We start from the raw sequence: 13,962 nt of genomic DNA, 5'->3' as shown, positions 1-13,962 counted from the left end.
TTTCCTTTCTTTCCATTCTCTGAAACTTGGAACAGATCATCTGAGGATTCCTGGGAGGCCTTTTGTTAGAGAAAATGCTACTGGGGGTTGTAGATGACTTTCAGCAAAGTCCTGATCATTAAACTCCTTTATGGGACTTTGCTACCGTACTTTTATCTTAGTCTAAGGAATCCCGCTATAACTGTGTCTACTTCAAATAATAGTGATTAGATGTTCACTATCACATACGTTCTTCTGAAGCAATGGTGGCAGCGACCTGCTTGCTGCTGGAGGCCCATCAAAGGAACCAAGTCCTCTGAGGGTGACACATTCCCTATTCCGAGAACTAAAACACCACTGGACAGGAGGCCACGGGCTCTAACATATATTCGCAGAGAGGAAGATGTTTCTAGAATTTACTTACAGATTCTGCATTATCAGGGTCAGTAGGAAAAAGTCTTTTTTTTTTTTGCCTGGATTTTCTTCACCTGTGAAGTCAGTTGGACTTGCCCTGGAATCCGAGGAGATGTTTCTCTGGTGACTGGGATGGGAGGATGGGGCTGGGGGTATTGTTTGCCTCTGGTAGGAGAGGATGGCCAGCCAGGGAAGGCTTCATGTCTGCGGTGATGGGAGACTTCCTGGCCTGCCTATTAAAATATGTCAGTCGGCTCCCAGCTCACTACCTTTCGCATGGAGAAGGTGTCAGATGGAGGAAATTTGGTTTCCAAGTTCTCAGCGCTCTCCTGGGCAAAAGTCTCTTAAGTGATAGTACCACCCACGGCTCTGAAACCACAGCATCCGTCCTCCTCAGCTTCACCCAGAGAGCGCTCTTGGCTTTTTCTCCTCTCCCCATGGGCAGAGAGCTAATCGTTTCCAGATCTTTTATTTAGGAAATTCAACAGACTGCTTATTGTATGTAAATGGGAAAATACAAGTTTAAAGAAAATGAGGGTTTGCTTTAGTCCTCTGTGTTCAAGGTACACCTGATGCGTTCTTGATTGATGGGCACCTGTGCCTTGAGGAGAAGCAGAAATGCACCTGCACAGCTGATGGTTGGTTTTGACACTGTGCGCATGTGCGCGGTGAGACACCCCGCCAGCTTTGTCTTGTACTACTCTCCATCCGATCCTATGTCCCCTTAGCACAGTGGACATGCAGGCAGAGAGCTTTCCAGAAGTTCATCCAGGTCATAACGTCAATCAGTTACCAGGAATGAAATCTTCAGTGCGGTAATACTTGGAGCAGAATTGCCTAGTGTGTGTGTGTGTGTGTGTGTGTGTGTGTATGTGTGTGTGTGTCACAAGATGTGTTTCTACCCTGTTTCACTTTCTTTATTTTGTTGTTTGGTTAAAATCTGTCATTGGGTCTTCGTAAGAACCCCTTAGAGGACAAAGAATTGGGAAGGTGACATTAATATACAAAAGCAGCAATGATTAAAGTAGCACGTGCATTAAATAAATCAAACTGTACAGCGATGATCTTTAAAGGTTTCCATCCTGGGGGAATCTCTCTACCCCCTTCCCACTTCTCACTTCCTTTCCCCGCACATGAATAAGAAGATGGCACTTGTGTTGCAGGCAATGTATTTGGGTGCCCACCCAGCTCTCTCCTGGGAGTGTACCTTCCCTCCTGTTCTCAGGATATGCAGAGTGGAAAAATCACCATCTAGAAATTCCAGCTGATTATTGTCACAAAGGCTCTGAGGAGAGAAAACGTGAAGTTTTTACATCTCACAGATTGTTGTTGTCGTTGTTTTTGTTGCTGTTTACCCATGTTTCTCTGCAAACATTTCAGTGAAGTGGCATTTTTGGTCCTGGGGGCCCTGAAGTCAGCTGCTTTGTTTCCTTGCTCTCCCTACGCTCCAGTTCAACTTGGCTTCATGGCAGCCGTACTTTGCTACACGCTTCAGTGATTCCTGGTGGATCGGCCACTGTTCCCGAATTTGTATACTGAAGGGGGCACAGGGTCAAGCAACATGGTTGAAAAGACAGTAAGGGACTTGTCCTACAGCTGCTTTTGTGCAGCACTTTATGTAATACTGGGAAAATGTGATTGTCCGTATCAAATACCGGGGAGGCGGGATGGATGAAGTTGGGGGTGCGCCCTGTCTCCCACCTTCCACTTCAGCGCCCACCTGCCCCACTTCCGGCACCTGCAGGTCTCTGCCTGAGGCTTTCTCTTCCAGAACCTGCTCTAAGACCCCTCAGGAGTAGCCCTCGAGTAATCACTGATGGGTCTTGATGAACCGATACCTCTGCTCTCTGGCCCCTTGGGGAGCACAGCTGGGGAGCACGGACCACGCTGGCTCCCAGGGTTGCCCCACGGAGTCAAGCCCCAGTCACCCCCGGAAGTAGCTGGCTGGATAAAGCCCCGTGCCGGCTGCCCCCCTCCCATCACTGCACCCCACTCTCCTCCTGGTGTGTCCTCCACCTCCCGCGTAAACCGGGGGAATCCGAACTAAGAGAGGGTCCCTTGACAGTCCCTGCACTGAACTCATCATAACATATTTAAAAGCATCCATGAGCCTGGTTGAAATCTCAAAAAAGAAAACCTTTCAAAAAAAAATTTTTTTAATACCTAAATGCAAAATAGCTGCTTTGATTACTACCTTATTAACTGGTCAAAATGGTGGCATAGCCAAGCTTCTTAAAATTCTCTTTCTCTTACTGCAGCCCTCCATCCTTCCCTGTCCACTGGGGAATGGTTAAGGATTAGTAAGAAGGAATGAGAATTTTCCATCTTGAAGTTGACTGTCACCAAGCATATTTGCTTAGGTACTGCCATAGTTTGATTCATTTTGAACATGCTTGATTTGAGTCTCAGAGTGGATTTGAATCATTTATTTCTGAGCCCCAAACAGGGGCCCTCACGTTCAGCTTAGTTACTGATTGGATCCATGTGAACAAGTATAATCATCTACCCTGTTTTGAACCTGGTTAAAAACAAACAGCTTAGGAAAGAACACCTCTCGTTCCTTCTCCTTCATCACGGAGAGATGATGGGAGAAGGACACAATCAAACATGAAAGTAAAATGTTAATGAACAACTTTCTCAAACAAATTATAGCCGAGAGCTGATATTCAGTCTACGAGCTACACAGATATTCAGAAACAGTGAGTAATTCCAAACTCCTGCAAGTTGATTTTAACTGCTTATGGCTGATGTTACAAACAGGGCCAACTCAGCTTATAGATGTGTTTTGTTTGGCCCACAGTCTTTAAAAAATTTTTTCAATCAGTTGTCAGTGTTTAAAAAGTGGAAAATTTCATGTAAAAATCTAGGTTCTGATTTCTCTCGAGAAATTTGGCCAGAAACTGGCCAAACCAGGCCTGCATCCTTAAGTGATAAAAAACAATCAGCTGGGGTTGCATCCTCTAGATGTTACCTCCCCATCCTGCCTGTGGTTTGAGGAGCAGGTAAGATGATGCAGGGGCTGTTGCTACGGAAACAGGAGGGCAAGCTGACGAGCACCTACCTCGGCCAGTGATCTTTACACAGTTCTCTGAAGTTCCCCGCAGTGATGGTTTCTTCTTTGTAAGAGGCTAACACTATACTCTTCAGAGACTTCTCATGATTTCAGGAATGGAGGATTACAAACATTTGGCAGCTATGCAGGGTACCACCTGGAGAAGGAACCACGTAACGGATGGGTGCGGCTGAGCCGCTAGAAGTGTATTCCAGCTCACACCTTGATGACACGTGACGCTGGAGGACTCGGGGTCACCTAAGGGGCCACAGTCTTCTCCTCTGGGTCACCCTTTTGTGGGAACTGAGGAGCCACAATGTTCTCACTGAGAGGGTTGCAGCCAAAGACTTCTGTTTCTGCCTCTGCTCAGCAAGCCTGCTGTAAGATCCCCTTTGTGAGCACTTGCCCATCTGGCTGTGTGCCTGGCACCTTGTACATGGATTTTTGATCAAGCATGACTCCTGTGTGTATAGTAATCATGGAAATTTTCAGCTTTCCTATCCAAGGAGAAGTTGACAAAAGGGACAAATTGCCCTTGGCTTTTTTCAAGCTATAGAAGCAGAACAGATCAAGGGCTCAAGAAAGTCAGGGTTTCACAAAGACCCAGTTCTAGTATTCGGCCGTCACTGTGAATGCTGGGGCATCCATGCATTTGGTCACATAGTTCATCCGTCTGTGTGTTCAGCAAGGGTGTATGGAACCTGCTGCTATGCTGGGTACTGAGATAGGGCCTGAAGTCTTGCCTTCTTGCTTTTTTGTTCACCTGGAACTAGTTACTACCCTCAACCCTAATAGCCATGTTTCCAGAAGTTCATGCTTTGCCATTTTTTTCTGTGCCTGGACTCTTCTCATAGCTGCCCTGCTCTAAGGGCTTCACAGTATGTAGTTCCTTCCGACAATTTGAAAAGGCTTCAGGAAAATGGATAATTGTATCACTTCCTTCAGGTGACTACAACTTTCTCTGTTCTTTACCTCGTACAACCGACTGAGTTTATCCTTAGTTAATCTGGTCCAGCTGCCATGTCTGATTTTCGCATATTCATGATCACATCATCTGAATTGTTCTTTTCTAACAATTGAATATAAAACATCTGGTAACCATGCCGACCTGGTACTTAACAATAACACCAGCTAACATTTATTACGTACTTGCAATTCATTAGGGACCTTGCTAAGTGCATTACATGGATTTCTTATTTGATCCTCTTAACAGCGCTATGGAATTGGTACTATATTGTTCCCACTATGCAGATAAGAGAACTCAAGCTTAAAGAGTTCATTTATCCCAACACAAGTCTGGTTGAGTCCAAAGTCCTACCCTCTTAGCCATTTCAGCAACTCTGCAAATACCAAATGTCTTCTGGACAGAGTTAAGAATTTCTGAGCAGTACCATATGAGAGGGTTGATTTTATATCCTTCTGATTTGAGCAAGTTTATCAGCAGGGATCTTAGCTCGGGTGCCCTTTAGAAAGGTTAACCCTCCCGGTTTCTTGTAAGGAGGGAGAGCCGGGGTAGGACGAGTTCTTGGAATTTGCCCTGGGCATATAAAGTCATGCTTTGATGGAGATGAAGTAAAGAAATGAGAGTCTTTACGTTTTTTTTTTTTAAAGTTTGGTGAAGTTGAGAATCTATGTTCTATTTTTTTAATTAATTAATTTATTTTATTTATTTATTTTTGGCCGCGTTAGGTCTTCGTTGCTGCACGCGGGCTTTCTCTAGTTGGGGCGAGCGGGGGCTCCTCTTCGTTGTGGTGCGCGGGCTTCTCATTGCGGTGGCTTCTCTTGTTGCAGAGCACAGGCTCTAGGCGCGTGGGCTTCAGTAGTTGTGGCGCGCGGGCTTCAGTAGTTGTGGCGCGCGGGCTTCAGTAGTTGTGGCTCGCGGGCTCTAGAGTGCAGGCTCAGTAGTTGTGGCGCACGAGCTTAGTTGCTCCGCGGCATGTGGGATCTTCCCGGACCAGGGCTCGAACCCGTGTCCCCTGCATTGGCAGGTGGATTCTTATCCACTGCGCCACCAGGGAAGTCCCGAGTATCTGTGTTTTAAATCTACTTCACTCTATCGGGACATTATATTTAAATCTGGTAGAATCAAAACTAATAATAAACTTCCCTAAAACTTGGTTCTTGTATCCAGTTGTATGATTTCTGTTTATGGTGTCACTGTCCACCTTGGTTTCAAGCTTCAAGGCCATGTTTGACTCCCTCTTTCTACGTAACCTCTGTAACATTCTTGTTGAGTTCCTTTGCCACGTTTCTCATATCTATTCCAACTTTTTCAGTCTTGCTGTTACACTCCATTTTGGGTCATTATTTCCTCATGTCCAAACTATTTTAATAGTTTCCTAACAGGTCTTTGTGCATCCAGATTTCACCTGCTCTTACACATCCTACACACCACTGACAGAGTATCTATTCATCTATTAAAATCACACCTAGGCTTGAAGGTCCAAGTTCAATTCTATAGTCTTGACGGAATAATGGAGGACATACCGAGAAGTAATCTCACCAAGACCTCCCTTATGGCCCATGATTTACAATCATGTGTGGACATGTCTTACCCCTGCCAGTTGTTTATACAATACTTATATTCACCTTATGCACAATTGCTCAATCCTATGGTAAGAGTGTATTTTGTTTCGTAAAAAAAACGACGAACTGTCTTCCAAGCTGTACCATTTTGGATTTCCACCAGCAATGAATGAAATTGCATGTTGGTCCACATCCTTGCCAGAATTTAGTGTTGTCAGTGTTTTGGATTTTGGCCACTCTAGTAGGTGTGTAGAGGTATCTTGTTGGGTTTTGACTGGGTTGTTTTTATTTTTCAAATAACATTTAAATTTTCACTATGAGTATATATTATTAAATTATTAAAAATTTAGTCATGTAGTAAAATGGGAAAAAGCTAATGATTTAATGTGAAGTGAAAAACAGAGGATATAAAATTATTTACCATAATTACAACTATAAAACACAAAAACCGATGCATAGCTTACAGAGCTTTACAAAATGGAGGGAAAGGAAACAGAATGCTCACAGCAGTTGTTTACCTTTATAGTCCTAGCTTCTAGCACCATAAGTATGCAATAAAAATTTTCATGGTTCTTAAATACATGATGGAATTAGGGATGAATTAATCTATTTTCCAAATTTGCCATAATGAGATGCTACAAGTTTTGTAATGAAAAAAAGTAACTGTATACAAATAAGACTGATTTCGCAACCCCCAAAACAATAACATAAGGGAAGGGGCTTTAATGTTGTTCATAAAAAGATTTCAAGTGTAGCATCTACTACCACGGGGCTTCCGGAAATCTCCCTCAAGAGAGCACACCCTTCCTTCTTCCTGTTTGGAACAGTGATGGGTAATCATGGTGGCCATCTTGGACCACGTGGCAACTTTGAGGATGAAGCACATGTTAAGGATAGTGGGAATAAAACACAGGAGAGGCCTTGGTCTCTGGGGCTCAATACCAACCCTGGACATTTCTTCTATGTGTAAGAACCAGAAAATAGAACCTTCTATCTCATATACACCACTGTTATTTTTGTTACCGTCCTTTGTAGCCAAACCTAATTGTCACTCGTGTTACTCTTACAAGACCAGGAAGCTTCTTGAGGGGAGGATGGTATCTGTGCATCTTTGTCTCCATCCTAGCACTCGGCACAGTGTGTATAGAACCAAATCCTCAGTAACTCTTTGTGAAATGAAGGAATAGAATTCAAGGAACTTGGAGAACTGAGTGCAAAGCGCCGTGTGGGAGAATGCGGGCATCTGAAAATGAGTGAAACATGCTCTCTGCTCTCAAGGAACTGATAGTAAAAATCGTGCGTGCACGTGTGTGTGTGTGTGTGTGTGTGTGGTCACTGTTTGCATCTGACACATCAGGGTAGATAAACGTGGGAAGGGGGTCAGCCCTCTGTCTCTTTGAATAAAAACAAGATGTCCATTCACTTCTTGTTCTCTGCTGGCACCCTTGGCTCTTCAGCGCCTGCTGGAAAAGCCAGGCCTTGCCTGGTGTTACTGTGACGTCTGAGCTTGGAGAGCTGTTTCCTTTCCTTCGAAGCCTGAGAAGGATTATTCTAGTGATATGTGAATAGCTGTGTGTGAGCGCACAGGAAGTGGTTCCCTAGCAACAGGAACCTCCGACTGCCTCTCAGCCGCAGCGCTTTCCCTGCCTTTTGTTTTCTCTCCTCCGGCTCGCCTGTCAGCAAATGGCCAGAGTGACTGCACCTGCTCTGAATTAGGGGGGCCGTTCAACCCCAGCCGTTCGTTTTCTAAGTCAAAGGGCCCTGTTCCTCTTTTGGTGGAGCTTCCTCATGAGGTCTGGGGCCTGTTTTGCTCCTGGTCAGACCATAATTACCTCAGATCACACTTCCTCTTTTGTCTTTCGGATGTTGACCAGAAATGGAAAATTCTGAGATGCCCGAGGAAAAATTTGAGTTTTTATGAAGAAAAAAAAAAAAAATACTAGTTTTTGCACATTATTTCAAATAACCTAAATTTCTTAAGGAAAAATTTAGTAGACATTTTTTCCCCTGAAGAGTTCATTCTCACCCCATTCTTAACTTTGTTTTTCCACAGAAGCCAGATTCTTCATTCCTTATATAGGTCAGCATGTCAACAGGAGGTTGAATGCCCAAGATGGCTGGGGAAATAATAAAGTATCTTCTTACAACACTGCCTCAGTCTAGCAAAATGCTAAGTTCTGGAAAGAGTCATCCTTACTGGGGGCATTGATCCTCTTCCTGTTAGGGCCCCAGAGCCCTATTTTAGAAAGTGTAAATCTGTACAGACCGTACCACATAGCCGGAGCATGGCTTCAGAATTCACTGACTGGAAATGCCTTGCTTCATCTTTGAATAGTAACCTGTGTGAGAACAGCAGTCTTAGAGAAGATGGTCATACATCTTTACCTACCAATTGGCTGGTATCAATTGGTTACATTGACTATCTGGCTCAAACTGCTGGCAACAGGCAGCTAATTATAATTGAGCCTAACAGCCCCTAGAATTCTTGTCATCTATAGCTTTTAAAATATTTTCATTCACTTATTCGTTTAACCAACAGATACTTCTAATTGAGGGTCTCCTATATGTGTCTACAGACCGTGGTGTGTCTTGTGGGAAAAACATGTCTGTAACCTTGGGGGGTGTTGTGGATTTGACAGAGGAAGTAAGACACGTACCCAAGTAACTATCAAGCAAGATCATAGCCTAAACAGAGATAAAACCATACAATTATAGACGTTCTCTGACTCTTTCCATGAGAGAGCAGTGGTGGAGACAGGGCGAACCCACCTTTCTGGGTGATCAAGTAGAATGATTATGAGTGAAGAGAGCTGAGAAGTTACATCTGTTCTGTAGACAAACAGAGGACTTAGTCTCCAAGACGATTCATCTAGCTCTTTTGATTAAACTTAACGTTTATTAAAACAACAAAATGAAACAGCAAAACCCCACTGTGTTATGATATTCTGTTTCCATCCAAATTGTCTATTTTTAATCAGTGTTAAGAGCCTGACATATGTCCTCCAGAGTGGCATAAAACAGAAACCAGGAAGAGAATTTATCTGGGATCTGGGAAAAGTAAAACATAAACCCTAGCTTAGGGGAAATTTGAAAGGCCACTGTTTATCTTATTTTCCTCCCAGGCAGTATTTTCCACTAATAAATGAGAGAGAAAGAAAAATGCATCTCAGTAGCCAAACCCTCTGGGAGCCAGGCTTTCTCGTTAATAGCCATATCCCCTAGGAGCTGAGTCTATCCAGGGTAGACTGTGTGCATGGTCACGGCCATGGTCATGGTTAACCAGGAAAAACGAGTTATAAATCACTGGAGATGTGGGAAAGGAAACACCACCTAAAGGCAGACAGCCACAGTGTGTTCTTTCTTGGGCTGGCTGAGAATAAAGGGGAGTAGACATCTAAAAGCCATTCTTAATATAGCCAGGTGACAAGCCATTGGGGATCATTTCTGACTTTTAAAGAAAGAGCCACTGCCTTCTGTGGAACTGACACTTATTAAAGACGTATAAAGTGGAGAAGGCGAGACAGACCATAAAGGAGCCTTTTGTAGCCAAAAAAGTGCTTTGCACCCTAGGGCAGAAAGGACAAAAAGCTCCCAGTCGTGGAAAGTACAGAATCCCCCAAGGACGTGTCCTGAGTCCCAAGGCTGGGGCTCTGCTGTAACTAAGTGATTCCTAGGGCAGAGTTCTCTCTCCCCACCACACTCAGGATCTTCAATTTTGAACCTAATTGCTTATAAGAAGATCTTGGCTGATTATTATTTTTAGGATGTTGTAAACAGATTCCCCATGACTTTTTTTTTTTTTTTTTTTTTTTTTTCTGGCTGTGTTGGGTCTTCGTTTCTGTGCGAGGGCTTTCTCTAGTTGCGGCAAGCGGGGGCCACTCTTCATCGCGGTGCACGGACCTCTCACTATCGCGGCCTCTCTCGTTGCGGAGCACAGGCTCCAGACACGCAGGCTCAGCAACTGTGGCTCACGGGTCCAGTTGCTCCGCGGCATGTGGGATCTTCCCAGACCAGGGCTCGAACCCGTGTCCCCTACATTGACAGGCAGATTCTCAACCACTGTGCCACCAGGGAAGCGTCCCCCCCCCACCCATGACTTTTGATGAGTAAGTACCAGGCTGTATTAGTCAGGGTTCTCCAGAGAAACAGAATCAATAGGATGTGTATATATGTTTAAGATTCTTTTAATCTTAAATTATTTATTTATTTATTATTTTTTAAAAGTTGAAGTATAGTTGATTTACAATGCTTCAGGGGTACAGCAGGGTGATTCAGTTATACATATATATATTTTCATATAAAATATATGAAAATAATTCTTAGATACATATGGGGAGGAGAGACAGAGAGAGAGGGGTTTATGATAAGGAACTGGCTTGTGTAACTTTGGAGGTGGCCAGGATCTGAAGATCTGCAGATACGGGAGAGGCCAGTCCAAAGGCCAGCAGCCTCGAGGCCCAGGAAGAGCTGATGTTTCAGTTTGAGTCCAAAGGCAGGAAAAATTCTCTCTTACTCTAGGGAGGATCAGTCTTTTTGTTCTATATATGGCTTCAGCTGATTAGACAAGGCCCACCCACATTCAAGAGGGCAATCTGCTTTACTCATCCTACTGATTTAAATGTGAATCGCATCTAAAAAGCCTCACAGAGACACCCAGAATAGAGTTTGGCCAAATATCTGGGCAACCCATGGCTCAGTCAAGTTGATATATAATTAATCTCTGACAGGCTTTGCCTCCTATGCCCATTCAAACAAAGTGAGGAAATTAATATTTATTGAGCTCCTACTAGACCAGACACTCTATGTTTATCTCTTTTTATAAATAAGGGGTAGGGGACTTCCCTGGCAGTCCAGTGGTTAAGCCTTTGCCTTCCAATGCAGGGGGTGAGGGTTTGATCTCTGGTCGGGGAGCTAAGATCCCACATGCCTTGTGGCCAAAAAACCAAAACATAAAACAGAAGCAATAATGTGACAAATTCAATAAAGACTTTAAAAAAAATTTTTTTTAAATAAATAAATCAGGGGTAATTTATTGCCCACTTTATGTAGCTGGGCATGAAGATGACAAGACAGAGGATGTATATAAGAAAGACCTTTCCTGTCTGTCAAATAAGAAGCAACATTTCTTCAAAACACAAACTTTTAGTTCAAAAAACAAACTTAAAGAAAAGAGATCAGATTTGTGGTTACCTGAGGTGAGGGGTAGGGGCAGGGGGAATTGAATAAAGATGGTGAAAAAGTACAAACTTCTGGTTGTAAGATACTTAAGCACTAGGACTGTTGTGTACACTGTGATTAATATAATGAACACCGCTGTACATTATATATGAAAGCTGTCATGAGAGTAAACCCTTAGCATTCTCATCACAAGGAAAATATTTTTTCTTTTCTTTTCTGTCTATATGGGATGATGCATGGTCACTAAGCTTCTTGGGATCATCATATCATGATGTATGTCAGTCAAATCATTATGCTGTACCCCTTAAAGATGTACAGTGCTAGGGCTTCCTTGGTGGCACAGTGGTTAAGAATCTGCCTGCCAATGCAGGGGACATAGGTTCGAGCCCTGGTCCGGGAAGATCCCACATGCCGCGGAGCAACTAAGCCACAACTACTGAGCCTGTGCTCTAGAGCCCACAAGCCACAACTACTGAAGCCTGTGTGCCTAGAGCCTGTGCTCCACAACAATAGAAGTGACCGCAATGAGAAGCCCACGCACTGCAACCAAGAGTAGCCCCTGCTCGCCGCAACTAGAGAAAGCCCACGCTCAGCAACGAAGACCCAGCACAACCAGAAAATTAAAAAAAAAAAAAAAATGATGTACAGTGCTAGATGTCAATTACATCTCAATAAAACTGGGAAGAAGGAGGAGAAAGAGGAGGAGAAATTTTCTGCATTTTGTAGTAAATACAACATACCAAAGCCTACATATGTTCAACATTCTTCATAATACTTTCACAATCATTTATTGAATTTGTCATTTAAATTCCTTGCAATAAAGTGGGACAGATATAATTTTCACTTTTCAGGTAAAGAAACTGAGTCACAGAGAAAATAAGCAACTTGCTTACGGTCACATGGAAAATTGGAAGCAAAACTAAGATGCAATGCTCACATTTTCTTATTTCCAATGTAGAGGAAAACCTCCACCATACTTGTAATATTTATGTCTGCTAATGCATATGGTGCTGATGGGCCTTCACAGTGGCAGGTGTCATAAGTGGGAAAGATCGTGAGCTTCCAAGTCAGACAAGCTGGATGTGGATCCCATGTCAACCTTGGGTTGTTTCACTTCGGGAAAATTCCTTGGCTGTAAAATAGGAGAACGACACTGACCTCGTCAGCTAGGTGTGAGGGTAACACGACGTAATATATATGGAATGCACAAGGCCAGGTACACGGTACAGGATTAAGTAGAGAATTAAATAAGAAGAGTGTCTAGACCATAGTAAGCATCCGATAAGTGTTAGCCCTCATCGTGACTACCGTTGTGCTGTTGTTGCTGGCTCCCAATGTATAATGGCCTCTCCCTTCCCAGCTCTGCCACCTTACGACACTAACAAGATTAGGTAGATAAAGAGAGAGAATAAGACAGAGGGAGACGGAATATCCTTCCTTCTTATGCTTGATCTGTCTTCCTCATTACTGGCACCATTAGGTCATTTCTAAATAAGTCATATGACAACAGCTTTAAAAAATCTTACACTGGACTGCTGTTTTCTTGTGTCTTTACCCAAAGTGACTTTGTTTAAATTTTCCCTTGGAATTATTTGCTGGCTGCCTGCAACGGCTGCTGAGGTCCTGTACCTGAGGGTCAGTCCTCTGAAACTGGCCTAACTTGGCTTTGCATCTCTCTGTCTAACCCAGGTACAGTGCACAATACAGCAACTTGTATTTGTCCAAACCAGTTTTGGCTGAAATTATTCAGAAGTCTTACGTGTCAAAGGATCCCAACTCTCCAAATGCATTTTATCTATTTACCTTTCAAAATTGGAAGTTATTATACAGCTTAGTAATTTGAGCCATTAGGAATGGAAAGTACCAACTTGGCTCTTCATCCATCTGAGAAGAAACAATTGGATCATAACTCCTTTAAGCTCCAAGTTTTCTATTAAAAAAAAAAGAGAGAGAGAGAGAAAATGGGAAAATTATGGATCTGGGCATTTCCCTTGGAGGAGAAGGATGTACCAATAGATTTTGGAGTATTTTGTCTCCTCTGGCCTCCAGCCTGGGAATCACTTACTAGCTGTGTGGCTTTGGGCAGTTTGACTACTTTGCTGATCTGAGCCTCAGTCTGCTTGTCATTAAATTAAGGGATCGGGATGCATCACCTATAAGATATCTTCCAGCTCGAAAATTCCATCATGCTAGCTAGGATTTATGCAAGGTTCTATCCTAGGAAATCCAACAAGCCAAAAGAAAACTCATTGGTTTTATTTCACTTGGAGGTCATCACCTCTTTATTATCTAGTATCTGCCACCCAGTCATGTCATACTGGGCTCCTATGAGAGCTCTACTGGTTCAAATTTGGTCAGATCTCTGCTTTATTTCCAGGAGAACTAAAGCAGATGAGAATTTCCCTTAAGAGACGTGGATCCAAAGAGGGTTCACCTAGGATGTGGTAATGTGAGCAGTGAAGGCAAATAAAAAAGGGCAATCAAGTACCTCCTATAATTCTGGAGAAATCATTCACTCTTTTGACCAACACTTACTGAGAGGCAGTATGGTACTGAGACAGGCTGGGACCTGGGACCCTTTGCTGCAATGCTTGCACCTGGACAAACATCTCCTTAAGCAACAAAATGCAAAGAAACTATAAGGGACTAAACATAACTGCATGTATGTGCAGTTGGAGCAAATTATGGACAAAAGATACAAAAAGACAAAAACAACCCAACCGCCACTTCTGAAGAGCCAGGAGCAAAATGTACTTACTGCGCATGACCCCTGCACACAACACCACCAAAGGGGTGGGCAAAACACCTAAGCC

General features: G+C 43.3%; 1 protein-coding gene across 2 annotated transcripts in view; it reads left to right on the top strand.

Annotated features, from left to right (window-relative positions):
• The window catches only part of FAM107B (family with sequence similarity 107 member B), a 220,620-nt gene that overhangs the window by 87,823 nt on the left and 118,835 nt on the right, over positions 1-13,962 (top strand). The window contains exon 1 of one of the 2 annotated variants that reach the window (XM_068561813.1): positions 3,077-3,092. The exons of the other annotated variant lie outside the window; for it this stretch is intronic. The gene's annotated coding sequence lies outside the window, so the exon portion shown is untranslated. Of the gene's footprint in view, positions 1-3,076; positions 3,093-13,962 lie in introns of those variants that run through there. 2 annotated transcript variants of the gene reach the window in all.

Source organism: Eschrichtius robustus, chromosome 1 (genome assembly GCF_028021215.1).
Source record: "Eschrichtius robustus isolate mEscRob2 chromosome 1, mEscRob2.pri, whole genome shotgun sequence".
NCBI classification, from domain to species: Eukaryota; Metazoa; Chordata; class Mammalia; order Artiodactyla; family Eschrichtiidae; genus Eschrichtius; species Eschrichtius robustus.
The sequence above is the reverse complement of the archived record's forward strand: the minus strand, read 5'-3'. Positions and strand labels throughout refer to the sequence as shown.